At 44.8% G+C, this 16,029-nt stretch overlaps 1 protein-coding gene and 1 pseudogene across 1 annotated transcript in view; both read right to left on the bottom strand.

Moving 5' to 3' along the window:
- STYXL2 (serine/threonine/tyrosine interacting like 2) overlaps window positions 1-16,029 on the bottom strand; it is a 34,343-nt gene that overhangs the window by 15,768 nt on the left and 2,546 nt on the right. The window lies entirely within an intron of this gene.
- LOC112398045 (dnaJ homolog subfamily C member 14 pseudogene) lies at window positions 10,622-11,269 on the bottom strand (annotated as a pseudogene).

The following is a 16,029-nucleotide window of genomic DNA, read 5'->3' as shown; positions in this document are numbered from 1 at the left end:
TTATTTAATAAATTAAATAATAATTTTATATTTTATAATAATAAAATATAAAATTATACAATAATAATTTGTTCCTTCTTATTGCTGAATAATATTTCATTTCTTAGGCACCTCACGCTATTGCTGCCATCATTGTCACATTGCCTTGAGTCAAGATTGTGTATTCCAGAGGAAAACATGACACACACACTGCTGATTTGGTAGTAGTTTGGATTCTGGTTTTCTTCCTCAATCTGCCTGAAACTATTTACTTTTCAGAGTCCTCAAACAGCTGCTGTAGCCTTCTGTCCAGATTTTATAAGGGCAATCCATGCGAGAGTCAAGGTGGAGGGTGTGTTTGCCATCTTACCCAGAACTAGAAACTTGTCCATTATCGTTTTGCTTTTAAAAGTCGTAAGTCAATGTGTTTCCTGACCCTTGTAATTGACCTATTTTATCTCTGTGGAAACCTGTAGGATCTTCTTTGGTTTGCAGTGTTTAGAAATTTCCCAGTGATGTTCCTTGGTCTGTGTTCTTCCACTGTGTTGGGTATGGATACCATTTTTTTTTCTTATAAATTTATTTATTTTTGGCTGCGTTGGATCTTCGTTGCCGCGCGCGGGCTTTCTCCAGTTGCGGTGAGCAGAGGCTGCTCTTCGTTGCGGTGCGCGGGCTTCTCATTGCGGTGGCTTCTTTTGTTGCAGAGCACGGGCTCTAGGCGCACGGGCTTCAGTAGTTGTGGCTCACGGGCTTAGCTGCTCCGCGGCATGTGGGATCTTCCCGGACCAGGGCTCAAATCCATGTCCCCTGCATTGACAAGTGGATGCTTAACCACTGTGCCACCAGGGAAGTCCAGGATACCATTTTTTTAAAAGATTTTTTTTTATGTGGACCATTTTTAAAGTCTTTATTGAATTTGTTACAATATTACTTCTGTTTTATGTTCTGGTTTTTTGGCCACAAGGCATGTGGGGTCTTAGCACCCCGACTACGGATTGAACCCACATCCCCTGCATTGCAAGGCAAAGTCTTAACCACTGGACCGCCAGGGAAATCCCTGGATACCATTTTTGAGTGCCTTTTATAAATTTAATCCTGACAAAACTCCCATAAAGTAGGTATTATTATTCCTGCTTTAAGGTGAGGAAACTGTGGCTCAGAGAGGTTAACAAAATTGCCCGAGGCAGTAAATAAGTGGCAGGGCTAAGTTGCAAAAATAGAGCAGTGCCGTCTGAGTCCAGTCTTCTCTCCACACAATACCTGATACCATTTCGATTGGAAAGGGGAGGTGAGTTGGTTGGTGGAAGAAACCCCAGCTGGATCCCCAGGCCCAACATAGACTTTGACAGAAAAGTACTTAAAGAATACTTGTTGGAAGCATAGATGGATGGATGGATGGATTGGGTTGAGTTGAGTCCAGCTGAACTGAATGGAGCTAACTTGGAATTCGATAAGTTTAGTTGAATTGATTAGCAGAATAATTCCCTTGCAGTAAGCATCCACATCAGATTTCCCCCTTGGGAAAATGATGTGATCAGAGCCAGCAAGGCTATGAAAAAAGAAATGTCTTTGACAGAAAAAAGGAGTAGCCTATGACTCTAACCAGGACGTGGCTAGACCTGCCCATGCAGGTCAGCACAATGTTGTATCATCATTGGTAGTTCCTGAGGGATTTCCAAGAGCTGTTGTGTCAGATCATTCCCGATCTAGCCCAAGTACTCCTTGTGACCAGAAGATGCATTTTCAAAAGCATGACTGGGGAGTGAGGGTGAATTAAGGGTGAGGTTTGTGAGATAATATCCTTGGATACTAAAACTAGAGAGCTTTTTAGAGGTCTGGTTGCTTGGTAAAGGTAATAAAGAATAGAACACCTGGTTGGGGTGTACACAAGTTCTATAAAGGTACAGCTTAGGTAGTCTTGTTTATCCCTGTACCTCCAGCATATGGAAGGTGAGTAACCAGGCAGGTTTTGATGACTGAGTGAAATGTGAGTGGACAGATGGGTATATGGATGAACAGATAGATGGCTGGATGAATGGACAGAATTCTAGGTACCAGGCAAGGTGTCCACATATCACCTTGGGGATCAAACTTGATGGTCTCCAAGGCCCTGCAGTCTCTGGCCCCTTTCTACTCTCCAGCCTCAGCTTGCACTGGCTTCCCTCAGGCTCACTCCTTTCCAGTATACTGGTCTTCTTTGGCTTCCCATCCCCACCAAGTTTCCTTTTGCCCAGGCACTTTGCAGAAGTCCATTTCCGCTGCCCGGATGGTCAGTCCTCCTCTGCCTCACCGATCATTCAGATCTTAGTTCAATCATCATTTCTTTAGGGAAGTCTTCCCTGATCTCCACCTCTCATTGCACCATACACCTTTCCTTTTTTTTTTTTTTTTCCCCTTTCCTTTTTTTTTTTTTTTTTTGTGGTACGTGGGCCTCTCACTGCTGTGGCCTCTCCTGTTGCACAGCACAGGCTCCAGACGCGCAGGCTCAGCGTCCATGGCTCACGGGCCCAGCCGCTCTGCGGCATGTGGGATCTTCCTGGACCGGGGCACGAACCCGCATTCCCTGCATCAGCAGGCGGACTCTCAACCACTGCGCCACCAGGGAAGCCCCATACACCTTTCCTTTATGGCACTTCTATTCGATGTAACTTTACATTTGTTTATGAAATAATTTGATAAATTCTGTTTCCTATGCAAGACTATACCCTCTATGAGGCAGAGACCACACCTTCTTTATTAGACTCATTAAACCACATCTGTGGCAAAATAGTCTTAGGACTTTTAGGGTATTTTGTGAGCTGTTGGGTTCCCAGAACCTAGCTTGATGTCTGCTTAATAGATATTTTCTGATTCACTGACTGAATTTGTCCTCAGTACAGTACCACATTTAAGGGAATGTGGCAGGTACACTAATTACAACACAACGGTATTTATCAAGTATTTGCTACTGGCTCATCATCTTACTGGGCTGCTAGTAGCAAACCCAGGAGCAAATCCAGGGTCCTGGCTATGTTCTGTCCGTGCTCACTCTCTGCCCTCCTGAGGCAAAGATGTATACAATCTCGGAGGCCTATATTGGCAATTAGGAATTTTTTCCTATGGTAGCCCCACATCTTTGACACTCCTCGAATAGTAGTCTACGTCCATTTCCCTTGAATCTGAGTGGTCTCTGTGACTGCTCTCACACAACAGAATATGATGGGAGTGACACAGCCAGTGTCTGAACCTGAGACTTAAGGGCAGCTCCCTGCTTCTGGCTCTCAGTGCTCTCTCTTCGAAAGCCCTAAGCTGCCATATTAGAAGTCAGACGACACCAACCACCCCAAGGCCACCAAGCTGGAAAGGCTGTTGGTCAACACTCCCTGCCAAGCTCCCAGCCAACAGTCAGCCATGGGGGTGAGCCTCTTAGAGTGTCATCCTTCACCCCTTGGGCCACTCCAGCTGACACCACGTGAAACACAGACAAGCTGCCCCGTCCTGTCCAAATTCCTACCTATAAAAAGGGGAGCAAAATAAAATTATAGTCTTAAGTCATTACGTTTTGGGGTAATTTGTTATGCAGCAGTAGATGACAGCAGCAACGCTATTCCAAGTGAATTCTGAGCAAATGCTAAGGCACTCTTCTCCCTGATAGTAATACAGAACCTAGTAAATAATCAGTGACAGACCTCAATTTGTTGCAATTGGGAGGTAACAACAAAATAATACCAATATGAATGTAAGTCCCAACAATAGTGTCGGGATAGTGTCAGACCCTGGGGATATTCTGGGCCCAGGATTCAGGGCAGTCTCGGCTTTAAAATATCAACATTTCATAACACTAGAGTCAGAGCCTGAAATTTTATATAAATGTGAGCCACATTTCCATTTCAACAATATTTATTAAGGGAGTTTTATTCTTTGATTTATTAATAATTAATATTATTTATACTATCTTTAATAAAAATAATTATTTTGTTTCTTAAGGGTCATTTAAAAATGAGGTTTGGCAGGGGGAATCAAAACAAAACCCTGAAAGGGTAATTAACCAAGAACTCTCATGTAACTATGGGGATGATAAGGGCTTCCTCCGGGCATGGCCCCTCACTTCTCGCAGAGGTCAGTTTTCTTTGTTCCTCTGCAGGCCTCCAGGGCTCTCCCCTGGAGGAAGTTACAGGCACAGACTGAAGAGAGATACAGAAGTCCTCACCTGTCAGGTGTACAGAAAGACCCGAGCCAGAAGTCAGCAGATGGTGTCCCCTGGGGTCCCCACCTGGTTCTGTCTTTCTGCGAGCCTTTGATCCTGCCATTTTCCCCAAACAGCATCGACTTCAGATTGTGTGGATTTGGTTTCACGTGACAAATACCGGGAACTGATAACCTGTCCTGAATATACCTAAACTCTGAGGCTGTAAGTTTGATAGGGGAGAATATGAAATTAAAATCTGAAAATAAAAATGGTGGGGAAACCATCCTTCCTCCTTGTTGGTGGTAAAGACTGAACACCAGCTCATGGGTCAGTGAATCTGAGAAATCACATTTGAAGACCACCCAGTACACTCTTGAGAAGTTGGAGGTTTTCATTCTTTTTTTTTTTGCTGTACGCGGGCCTCTCACTGTTGTGGCCTCTCCCGTTGCGGAGCACAGGCTCCGGACGCGCAGGCTCAGCGGCCATGGCTCATGGCCCCAGCCGCTCTGCGGCACGTGGGATCTTCCCGGACCGGGGCATGAACCCGTGTCCCCTGCATCGGCAGGCGGACTCCCAACCACTGTGCCACCAGGGAAGCCCGAGAAGTTGGAGGTTTTAAGATTGAGCAAAGAGGGTGGGTTAAGATCAGATGCCCTCCCCAATCCCACACTGCATCTGTTTTGGCTGCTGATGCAAAAATGTGAGCAACAGTAAACTCAGCTCGGCATCCTCCAGTGTTGAAGGTAGGATGTAAATTCTGAGCGCTTTTATGAGTTAACCTGTTATGAGAGGAGGAGATGTAAACCTGAGAGTCCTAAGACTGTTTTGCCAGAGACATGGTTTACTGAGTCTAATATAGAAGGTGTGGGGATAGGACCTGAAAGGACCTGAGTGGACAGCAATGTCCCAGCGGCATTGAGAAACTGCTGTTGTTTTCCACCGAGAAGCAGGATTGCAGAGAAAGAGAGGAGGCAGGAGGGTAAGATGTGGACAAGTGGGCCTGTTTATATTTGCAAGGTCAGTGAGACAGTGGCCCTAGAGGTTTTGATTTATGACCGTGTCTGTGCTTCCACCCGCATGCCTGAGATGGCGTGTGATGACACACCGTGATTGGAAAGCAGAAAGGACTGGCTGTTCAAAAAGACCAGCAGGGAAAGAAAGGCTCTAGGATCGATATATACCTCATCATAGGATCATGAAGCAGCAGCTAAAAAGCCTTGGGGGTGAATTGAAGAGAAACAATAGCAGAGTTTGATGGACTTCCTAACCAGGAGCAGAGACAGGGGCAGCTTTCTTTAAACCTGTGTTTTTCAAAATTGCAGACTGTGACCCATTAGCGTATCATAAAATCAATGGGTCACGCCTAGCATCTGGCAAAAAAAAAAAAAAAAAAACGAAAAGAAATAGAATAGGGAATAGCACCATCCATTGTAAAGATAGGTATAATTTTGTGAAACATTTTTAAAATTTACACATACCTATATGCGTATGCTCTGAGTAAATGGTATGTCCCACTGTGAACTACCGTTGGCAAAGTTTGAAATCCAGTTCTTTAAACCAGTTGCCAGGTGGTCAAGACCCAGAATGGAGTGGAATTGGGGTCCTTCAACCCAGCCCCCCTGACAGCCAATCATTTCCTTTCAATGAGTCCCTTGGAAATAAAATGGAGGCGGAGGCCCAGGAGGGGGTGTCTTTCTTGATTTGGCTTTTGCAAAAAAGGAACAGGTTTCTGAGCTTCAGTAAAAGTGACCACACAGGCAAAGTTCAGACTCCAAGGAAGGAGAGAAGTCAGTTAAGCAAATCGATTTTTAGCAAGCTGCTTCCAGCAGGCTCCATGAAAGAGCTAAGGCAGAAAAATTTTCACGGAAAAAGAAATATAAAAGAGAAAGGGTGTGTGGGAGGAGCCATTTTCCAAGGACATACAGTGAGGACACACAGACCTGACACTACATGCCCCCATCTCCTGCCCCACTGCCACCATCAGGCACGCAGACCTCGTGAGAAGAAAGGCAAGCAGAGCACAGCTAAGGATCTTTGCTAAAGGTGGAAGGGAAAATGCTATCAAGAGAGGTGGCCTCCCCAGATCACCAAGGCGTTCTGAAACACTGCAGAGGCTTGAAAAGTTCAGATCTGAAGCCAGAGCAAGAAATGGAGTTTTGACTTGGAAAAAATTAAAGGAAAACAGAAAAACATTCTTCACACCAGAAAAAGAGAAGATAAAGAAGTCTGATCTTTTATTTGGAGAGGAAGAGAAAACCGGTCATAGCTGAGGAGGAAGAGAAGAGGCAGAGGTAGGTTTCAGACCAGCTGCACGGGAGGGCTTGGGGGGCAGAGGCTTCCTATCAGGGAGGGAGGCCTGTCTGGAGGCTGGTTTGCATCACAAGCACACTGACACTTTAAACTGTGCTCATCTGGGTTACTGGGGAGGTCTGATGGAGGTTAAGTTGCCCCACTGGATAGGGGGTTTTACACTTTAATGTTAACTCATGAATTGCCTCGGGAAATTTGCCTCCTTGGGAGATGGATGAATCTCTAGCTGCAGGTGTTCCTCCAGAGAGAGTGACTCACAGCAGCTAGGTTTGAATTTAAGGTGTTTGAGGTCAGTGCCTAAGTCAGGCAAAAATGAAGACTTGACACCGCTATCCACTGTCTACACCCCTTTCTCAGGTCCTTAATTCACCCTAGGATGAGATTTACAGATGACGCTGGAAATGTTAAGACTCCCTGCCAGGACAGCAAACACACTTCATCCCCTGACTAACTCTGGTTGATTGGCAGTGGCTGTTTGTAGCACTGGGTGGACTTTTGCAAGGCCCTATCCTGGTTCCACAGAAAAGAATACGGTTATATTGCCCCAGGGCTGGGTCTAAAGTTATAGTGAGTTGAATGGTGGCCCTGCCAAAGATATGTCTCCCAGAACCTGTGAATGCAAGCTTATTTGGAATAAGGATATTTCCAGATGTAATTAAGTCAAGGACATTGAGAAGAGATAATCGTGGATAGACCATAAATCCAGTGCCAAATGTGACTTCAGGAAGACACAAGAGGGAGGGAGACACAAGAGGGAGGAGACAGGGGAACGTATGTATGTGTATGGCTGGTTTACTTTGTTATAAAGCAGAAGCTAACACACCATTGTAAAGCAACTATACTCCAATAAAGATGTTAAAAAAAAAAAAAAAAAAGACACGAGGAAAGAGAGAAGAGATGGCCACATGAAGACAGAGGCAGAGGTTGGTGTTACGCCGTCACAAGCCAAGAAACTCCCAGATCCAATAGAAGCTGAGACACAAGGACAGAGTCTTCCCTGGAGCCTTTGGAGGGAGGGCGTCCCTGCCAACACCTGGATCTCAGACTTCTGGCCTCCAAAACTGCGAGAGAATATATGTCTATTGTTTTTAAGCCACTCAATTTGTGCTAATTTGCTACCGTAGCCCTAAGAAGCTAGCACTGAGAGTCTGCTGGTGGGATATTTGCTGACTCAGTACATAATTCAATCTTTAAAAGGCTCAAGCCTTTCGCTAAAGAGATAAAACAAGAAGGATGGAATTTCCTGTATTCCTCCCTGTATTAAGTACAGGGAGGACTGTTCAGACTTGGGTAATGATCAGTTGCTCAGAATACAGTATTTGCTTGTGGCAGAATTAGAGAAACATGATGTGTGAACTACAGTGTGTGGGACTCTGGTGAAATAAAAATTTCTGGATGAATTACCGAAAAAAAATCGTTGTCAAATATCTTTCTCTGGAAGGAAAAGGGGAGAGAGTCACCGTTTATTAAATACCTACTATGCCTATATATATGTTATATTATAATAATGTATGTTATATTTTTATGTAATATATATTATAAATAATATATGTTATCTTATATTGTTTTATTTCTACTACTGGGTAAAACTGGTATTCCAATTTTATGACCAGCTTATGTAAGCTCTCATGGCTAGTAAGTGGGAGAGCAGAGCTGACCTTAATTTTGGCCTCAATTACACCATTTACATTCTTCCCACGTCACATCACCATACTGCCTCCTAGAAGAGAGTTTTATTTCTCTTTTCATACCTTTAAAAAACCCCACAGCTTTATTTGAGGTATAATTGTTATACATGCAGCACATGTTTAAAATATGCAGATTGGTAAGGTTTGACGTAAGTATCCACCTGCGAAACCATCACCACAATCAAGATTGTGATAGCCATCATCCCCCCAGAGTTGCCTCATGTCCCTTTGTGAGACCTCCCTCTACCCACTCCCTGCCCTGTACTCCTTAGTACAACCGCTGATCTGCTTTCTGTCACTACAGAGATTCATTTGCATTTTCTAGAATTTTCTGTAAATTGAATCATATGTACTCTTTTCTGTCTGACTGCTTTCATTGAGTGTAATTATTCTGAGATTCATCCATGTTGTTGTATGAATCAATAATTCATTCCTTTTCACTGCTGAGTAATATTCCAGTGAGTAAACACACCACAGTGTATTTATCCATTCACTTGTTGATGGACATTTGGGTTGTTTCAGGCTACTACAAATAAAGCTGCTATGAACATTCATGTACAAGTCTTTATATGGACATAGGCTTTAATTTCTCTTGGGTAAATACCTAGGAGTAGAATGACTGAATCATATCAATATAGGTGTGTGTTTAGGGAGCTGTATGTTTAACTATTAAAGAAACTAACAGTTTATAAAATGGTTGTACGATTTTACATTCCCACCAGCAGTGGGATTGTTCCAAGTACTCCACATTCTCACTAATGTTTGATATGGTCGGTCTTTTTAATTTTACATATTCTAATAAGTATGTATGTAATGGTACCTCAAGGTGGTTTTCATTTGCATTTCCCTAATGACAAAGACTTTTGAGCATCTTTTCATGTGTTTATTTGCCTTCCATGTATCTTCTTTGGTGAAGTATCTGTTCAAATCTTTTGTCCACTTTTTTTTTTTTTTTTTTTTTTTCAGTACGCAGGCCCCCCCCTGCTGTGGCCTCTCCCATCAAGTTGTAAGGACAAAGATTTCCTGTCTTAATATGATTTCAAATTTTTTTTTTTTTGCAGTACGCAGGCCTCCCACTGCTGTGGCCTCTCCCATTGCAGAGCACAGGCTCCGGACGTGCAGGCTCAGCGGCCATGGCTCACGGGCACAGCCGCTCCGCGGCGTGTGGGATCCTCCCGGACCGGGGCACGAACCCACGTCCCCTGCATCGGCAGGCGGACTCTCAACCACTGCGCCACCAGGGAAACCCTGAGATTTTTTTTTTAAATGTATATTTTGGATACGAATTCTTTATCAGATATGTGATTTGCGATTTTTTTTCTCCCAGCCTGTGCGTTATCTTTTCATTTTTAAAGATACTGTAGACTCAATCATCTGGGCTGGCTTAAGCCTGGTTCTGTGTAATGCAGTGGGATTGATTGGATGATGACTCAAAAGTCAATGCAACTGTTTATACCTCAGATTTTATGATGATAATTGCAGGAAGGGATAGTCCATGAAGTGTTACTGTGTGTTTGCCTTCCTTAAAAATTTCTGAAAAGGACTAGTCGATTTGGGATCAGCTTCTAAAAACAAGTTGCTAAGGAGTATACTGTACACAAACCGAGAAGGACATGAAAACCGATAGGATTCAGGAAGAGTCACTGGGAACCCAGAGAAAATTTGATCTGTATGTGGGACCATGCTTTTTAGGGAGCTCAGCATGTAAGTGGGGCTTTCAGGTTGAGCCTGTTTTTGTCTAGGAAGGGGACTGGCAGCTGGAAGGGCTAAGGACTGAATGCTGTTAGAAAGTCTCTATTAATAAATGCTTTCATTCTTTGGCAGGCTCACTTTACATGCAACTCTGACACCAGCAGAATTCGTCTTCCCTGCAGTGACCCGCCTTCCACCTTCACAGCCAGCTCTCACTCACTGAGTGCCCTCCCCAACCAATAATCTGAGCAGCTCAATCACATCGAAGTGATAGGCACTTAATAAAATGCCTATTCCCTAGGGCAGTATTCAAATCATATACCAGACTTTATTTATCTAGCCTACTGTTAATTGGACAGTTTATCATGTTGTTTAAACATTCTATATTCTTTTTTTTTTTTTTAAGAGGGGGCAAAGTGTCATCTGCTGTAGAAGCAAAAGACAAAAGACAAAGGCATACAGACCCCAGGGAAATGCCCAGTTTCCACACTACTATGGGAGAGATCATCCAGCACAGGTCCTGGCCCTAGGTTCTTTGTTCTAGCCACCCCCTATTTCTCTGGTATTGTCAGAAGACAAGATTCAGTTCCCGGGTGCTGGTAGAAGAGAGAGAGAGGTTCCAGAGCTTCCTGTAAGTACTGAGTGAACAATCTGAGCTTAAAACTTTCCCTTTTTAAAATATTTAAAAATAAATCCAACTCCATCCTGTGCTGTACACAGCCCTTTTGACTCCCTGACATTGATTTGAGGAAAGAGAAGGGGTGTCAGCGCTGGAAGGGCCTCGTCACTTTCTCCCGCCATTTCGGTTTGGCTTCTCCCTTGGGTACTGTGCTGTTGGGCTTGGAGGCTGCAGTGGTCCCAGGGCCCAGCTGAGGAGCTGCAAAGAAGTTCCCTTTGGACATCTGGCCTGGGGATACTTGAAAGATCCAGCTCAAGAAATCCTGAAGGTCAGCGGGAGGGGCATCTGGGGTAGCTCCCTGCCTCCCACTGGTGCCTGGCATCCGTGAACCAAATGAGATGTGATAGGGGACTCTGCGGGTATCTGGGGAGATTCCCACACGCTGGCATCCAGCCCACTCTGTGATGTCATACACGTTTCCATCCATCAGCGCAAAGTAGGTGATCTTGAGGCCCGACATGCCCAAAAGCCTCCTTCAGCGGGATGCAGCCTGTTACCCTCAGCACAGTATCTGGCGCTCTCAGGTTCCTGGTCCATTTAGAACTCCTATGCTTTCCCTGGCAACGGCTGCACATCATAGTATTTATTGCTTCTTTGAGGTCATCCTGCAGCTTGGACAGAAACTCATTCACTGACCGGCTCAGCTCATTCTCTGCCATTCGCCTCATCTCATATTCCTTCCGTCTTTCAGGGTTGCTGACAATGTCCCAAGCTGCCCGCAAAACCGTGACGGCCTCCTCAGCCCGGGGATGATTATTTTTTGTCAGGATGAACCGTCACCGCCGGCTGCCTATAGGCCTTCTTCAGTTCAACATATGATGCTGTGGCTTCAACCCCCGACACGTGAAAAGGGTTTAGCTCATCCTCAGGAAGCCCAGCCATGGTCAACAGTCGAGCCACTTCCTCTTCAGGCTGGCAGTAGTGACCACTAGCTACAGGTGAATTATCCTGCCTGTTGGTCCTCTGCTTGACCCAAGGCAACTCCAGCCAACCCCACTGAACTATACTTACCAGCTGCTGTCACGGCCTGCTCTCTCTCAGCAGAATCAGGCTCCACTGCCAGGCGGGAGAAGCCAGCCAAGAGAAGAGGCTTTACCCCTCCAGCCTAACTGGTCACTCGGTCCTACCAGAAACCGCCAGCTCAACTGTAGACAGCCCAACAAAAGGGCCAAAGCACCCAGTAGCCTAAGAAAATGGGTGAATAGCGCTGCCCCATAGGAAAACCCTTGGCTCAGAAACTGGAACATCACCTGGGCCCCACCCCCCAACCGCCCTGCCCAGACTCCCACCCAGACCCAAAATAGGTCCAGATCACTGCCTTTCAGCTGCCTGCATGCATAGATGAGATGGCCACAAGTTCCCACATACTCCCCCACTAATACCAGCAGTTCAATCAGCCACCAGAAGCCTGCCTGTCCAAGCTGACGCAGTTCCTCTGCCCCCCACAATTCCAGTCCTCTGCGCTTATCTGTCCGACTCCGTTTCCGACCCAGCCGATGTCGGCCAGGGGATTTGGGATCTCTGCGTCCACCCTCCCGAGTATCCTCCTTGGCTGGAACGCGGTGCCATTGTCTCCGGGCTGCAGATTTCTTTCCACTGGGCACACGTGAAAAATCACTTGGAAACTTAAGAGGTTCCTCTTCCAACTCTTCGTCTTCCCCCAAAGCTGGAGAGGTACAATGCTGGCAAAAGTTGCTAGAAGAGCTATCTCCTCCCTCAGAGTAAGGCCCTTCAGGGATTCCAGAGGTTCCCTGGCAGTTACAAGCAGGTGGAATGGAAAGAAAAGAAGGGTTCCCATCCTCCTGGTACCCAGCCTCATTCTCTCTTGAGAGTTCCTGGTCCACTTCTGACTCTTCTGAAGATGCCTCACTCTGATCAGGGTCCTCTCCATCCCTAGGGGGTCCTGGACCCCTTGGAGGGCCATGGCTTGGATCTGACCAGTGGGCTGGATTTGGGAGCTGTGTGTACTTAGGACTAGAGTGTGCTGTGAGGCAGCGGGTACCATTAGGGGCAGGCCCAGCCGAGTCCCTGAGTCCTGAGAATGAAAAGTATTTCAGGGTCCACAGAGGGTCCTAAAGTCCTAAGGGAGGCACCACCACCATGGTGGGCTCCACACAACCCTCCTTCTCCGGGGTGCTTCTGGGCCACGACCCCAGGGCTTCCTGAGGATTTTAGGTCACAGCTATCATGGTAAGTTCTGATGCCGGAGAGTGGCGGTAACTCCTCTCCCCTCAAGCAGCTGGGCCAAGGGCTGGGGCGGGGGCTACAAGAGCAGCTCCCCCGGCTCCGCCTCCCGTTCACTCTCTCTAAACATTCTATATTCTTAATGACTGTTAGCTGCTAAAACATTCTAGTATTAGTACTTACTTCTGTTAGGTATGTATCAGGAGTGAGCCTGCTGGGTCATAGGACAAGCATGTGTTTAGATACTATGAAATAGTTTTCCAAATGGTTATACTAATTTACACTCTTACCACCAATGAACAGGAGAGTCCTGATTGTTTCACATCCTCATTAATGTTTGCTCTTGTTGGTCTTTAAATTTTAGGCAGTCTGACGAGTATGGAGTAGTATTGAACTGTGGTAAATAGTCTTAGTGTCAAATAATAGTATAGTATCAAATTAAATAGTATTTAATTTGAATTTCTGCTATCCATATATTTCAATATATCCCATCCAACTTGCTCTCTTTAGAGGTCACCTTGATACTTCTCCAATAGAGTGGTGGAGCAGCTTGTGCTGCTTCCTTTTGAACTTCCGTGGTCCTTCATGTGACTTCTAAAGCCAGGTCATGAAAATCAATGCACTTCCGTCCTGCTCTCTTGGATGCAAACTCTTGGAATTTCTATGGTATATTTTTGTTTTTAGTGATTTCTAGCTTAATTCTGCAAAGGTCAGAAAACACTTTTTGTATGATTTCAAGCATTAAAAATTTGTTGATATATGTATGGCCCAGCGCATGATCTTTTTGGTAAAAATTCCAAGTACACGTGATAAGAATCTATATCCTGCAGTTGCTGGGTACACGTTCTATAAATGCCAATTACGTTAATTTTGTTCATTGTTTTGTTCACATATCTTATATTCTTGATGATTTTTTTTTTTTTGCCCCATTTTATCAGTTGCTGAGGTTATGTTTTTAAAAATGTACATTTGGGCTTCCCTGGTGGCGCAGTAGTTGAGAGTCCGCTGCCGATGCAGGGGACATGGGTTCGTGCCCTGGTCTGGGAAGATCCCACATGCCGCGGAGCGGCTGGGCCCGTGAGCCATGGCCGCTGAGCCTGCGCGTCCGGAGCCTGTGCTCCTCAACGGGAGAGGCCACAACAGTGAGAGGCCTGCGTACCGCAAAAAAATAAATAGATAAATGTACATTTGACTAAGATTGTGAATTCTAATTTTTTCTTCAGTTCTGTCAATTTTCTCCTTTACGTATTTTGAGGCTACTTTATCAGATCATAGAAAGTTAAAATGAATATATCTATTATATGGTGAATTGAACCTTAAGTTATTAGGAAACATCCCTCTTTGTCCCCAGTAATGCCTACCCTAAAGTTTTCTTTGTCTTATATCAATAAATCACTTCACTGGCTTGCTTTCCTTTAGTGTTTGAGATTATGGTGGCTGATACTTTCCAAAGTTGGCCACAATGTATCCCATCCCACGTGCTCTCTTTACTCTGTGACCTTGATACTCCTTCAGTGGAATGGTGGAGACTATGTTGCCTCCTTTTGAACCTTTGTAGTCCTTCTGTGACTTTTGAGGCTGGATCATGAAAATCAATGCACTTCTGTCCTGTTTTCTTGGAATTTATCTCCCAGGCTCTGAGAAAGCCCACACTGGCCCACACGGAGAGATCATATGGAAAGACCATGTTACGTGTTCAGGCCAATTGCCTAGCTGAGGTCCTGACGCGAAGTGCCAAATATATGAGGATACCTCTATGACACCAGTCCCCAGCTGCTGAGTCACCCCCAGTCTCCAAGTCTTTCCAGCTGAGGCCCCAGACATCTTGAAGCAAACAAGCCACAGTACTGTACCTTGTCCAGGTTCCAGATTGTGAACATAATACAATGGTTGTTTTATGCCACTAAGTTTTGAAGTTATGAGTAATAGTAACCAGAACAGTGTAGTATAAGTTTTCTATCCTTTGTTAACCTTTGTACATCTTTATTTTTAAGGTGTATCTCTTGCAAAAAGTGTGTAGGCTTGTAAAAAAAATTGTCTGACAATTTTTTTCTTTTAATTGCAATATTAAGTCTATTTATGCTTAATGTAATTACTTATATATTTGGGTTTAAATCTTCCAACCTTCTATTTTCTTATTATTTGTTATTCTTTTTCTATATTATTTTTTTCTCTCCTCTCTTGACTTCTTTTGGATTGATTATATATTGTATTATTGCATCCTCCCCTCACTAGCTGGTTGGCTGTACATTCTAAATAACTTTTAACAATTATACTAGAAATTACAAATGCATCCTGAACTTCCCTCTCTAATGTAAAGTTTCAGATAATCTCTCAAGATAGCTGTCATTAAGCTGAGAGTGAAACATGTAGACGAGAAAGCAAAGAAATAAATTAGGATTGAAGATTATATCTATGGGAAAGAACTATGGGTGTGGTTTCTGGCACATGGAGTTGTCTGGTCTCTGTAGATCAGAAACCAATTAAGTTTTTGAAGAGATCACATTTTCCAAGAAACCATGAGACTTAAAAAGCCTTTTTAAAAAAAAAAAAGGCCTTTGGTGGTATAAACCTTAAAACAGCCCTTGGACCCCCAAGTTTCCATAAGCAGGACAAGTCTGTAAAAGCTATACAGCCTTTAAGGAAGACACCCTCTCCAAGGAAGACACCCTCTCCAACCTCGCTTCAGATGCGGCTGTGGAGAGTAACAGACAAGGAAAAAGCCTCAGGGGAAGAAGCTGGAAGCCCCAGAGAACAGCAGACAAAGGAATTCCACCCCAAGGGCCACATCAAAGTCACAGCTAGGAGGTTTCCCCACTTCTGGGGCAAAGACGCTCAACAGCCTCATTAATTATATGGGCCGATGGCTGCTGTATCTCCCACTCCTCCTTTGATCCTATGGGAGTTTTGTTTTTGTTTTTGTTTGTTTCTTTGCAGTCATCCTGGTCAGACCAAGAGGAGCTGCATTCAGCCCTGTGAGGGAGGAGGCATACCCTCCAGAGAACCTAGCCTTTGAACTTTGCAAAAGTTGGTAAATGGGATTTGGGGCTGTCTCCCTGGGGAGGCAATAAGCGTGCTCTATGAGTGGGATTAAAGGAAACGCGAATATTAACTGCCTAAAGGGGTTACTGGGGCTGCGACTGCTGTGTGTTAACAAACCCACTTCTTTTCCCTGGGCTCAGGGACCTCATTTCCCGTCCTCCCTTACAAGAAAGCATGGCCTTGCTGAGGTCCAGCCAATGGAATACGAGCGGAAGCAAAATGGCCGTTTTCAGGCCTGGCCCATAAAATCCTCCCGAGAGATTCTTCGTGCACTTCCCCATTTTGTC

Source organism: Neophocaena asiaeorientalis, unplaced genomic scaffold (genome assembly GCF_003031525.2).
Source record: "Neophocaena asiaeorientalis asiaeorientalis breed wild unplaced genomic scaffold, Neophocaena_asiaeorientalis_V1.1 scaffold99, whole genome shotgun sequence".
In the NCBI taxonomy this organism is placed as follows: domain Eukaryota; kingdom Metazoa; phylum Chordata; class Mammalia; order Artiodactyla; family Phocoenidae; genus Neophocaena; species Neophocaena asiaeorientalis.
Note: the sequence above shows the minus strand (reverse complement) of the source record. Positions and strands in the feature narration are given on the sequence as shown.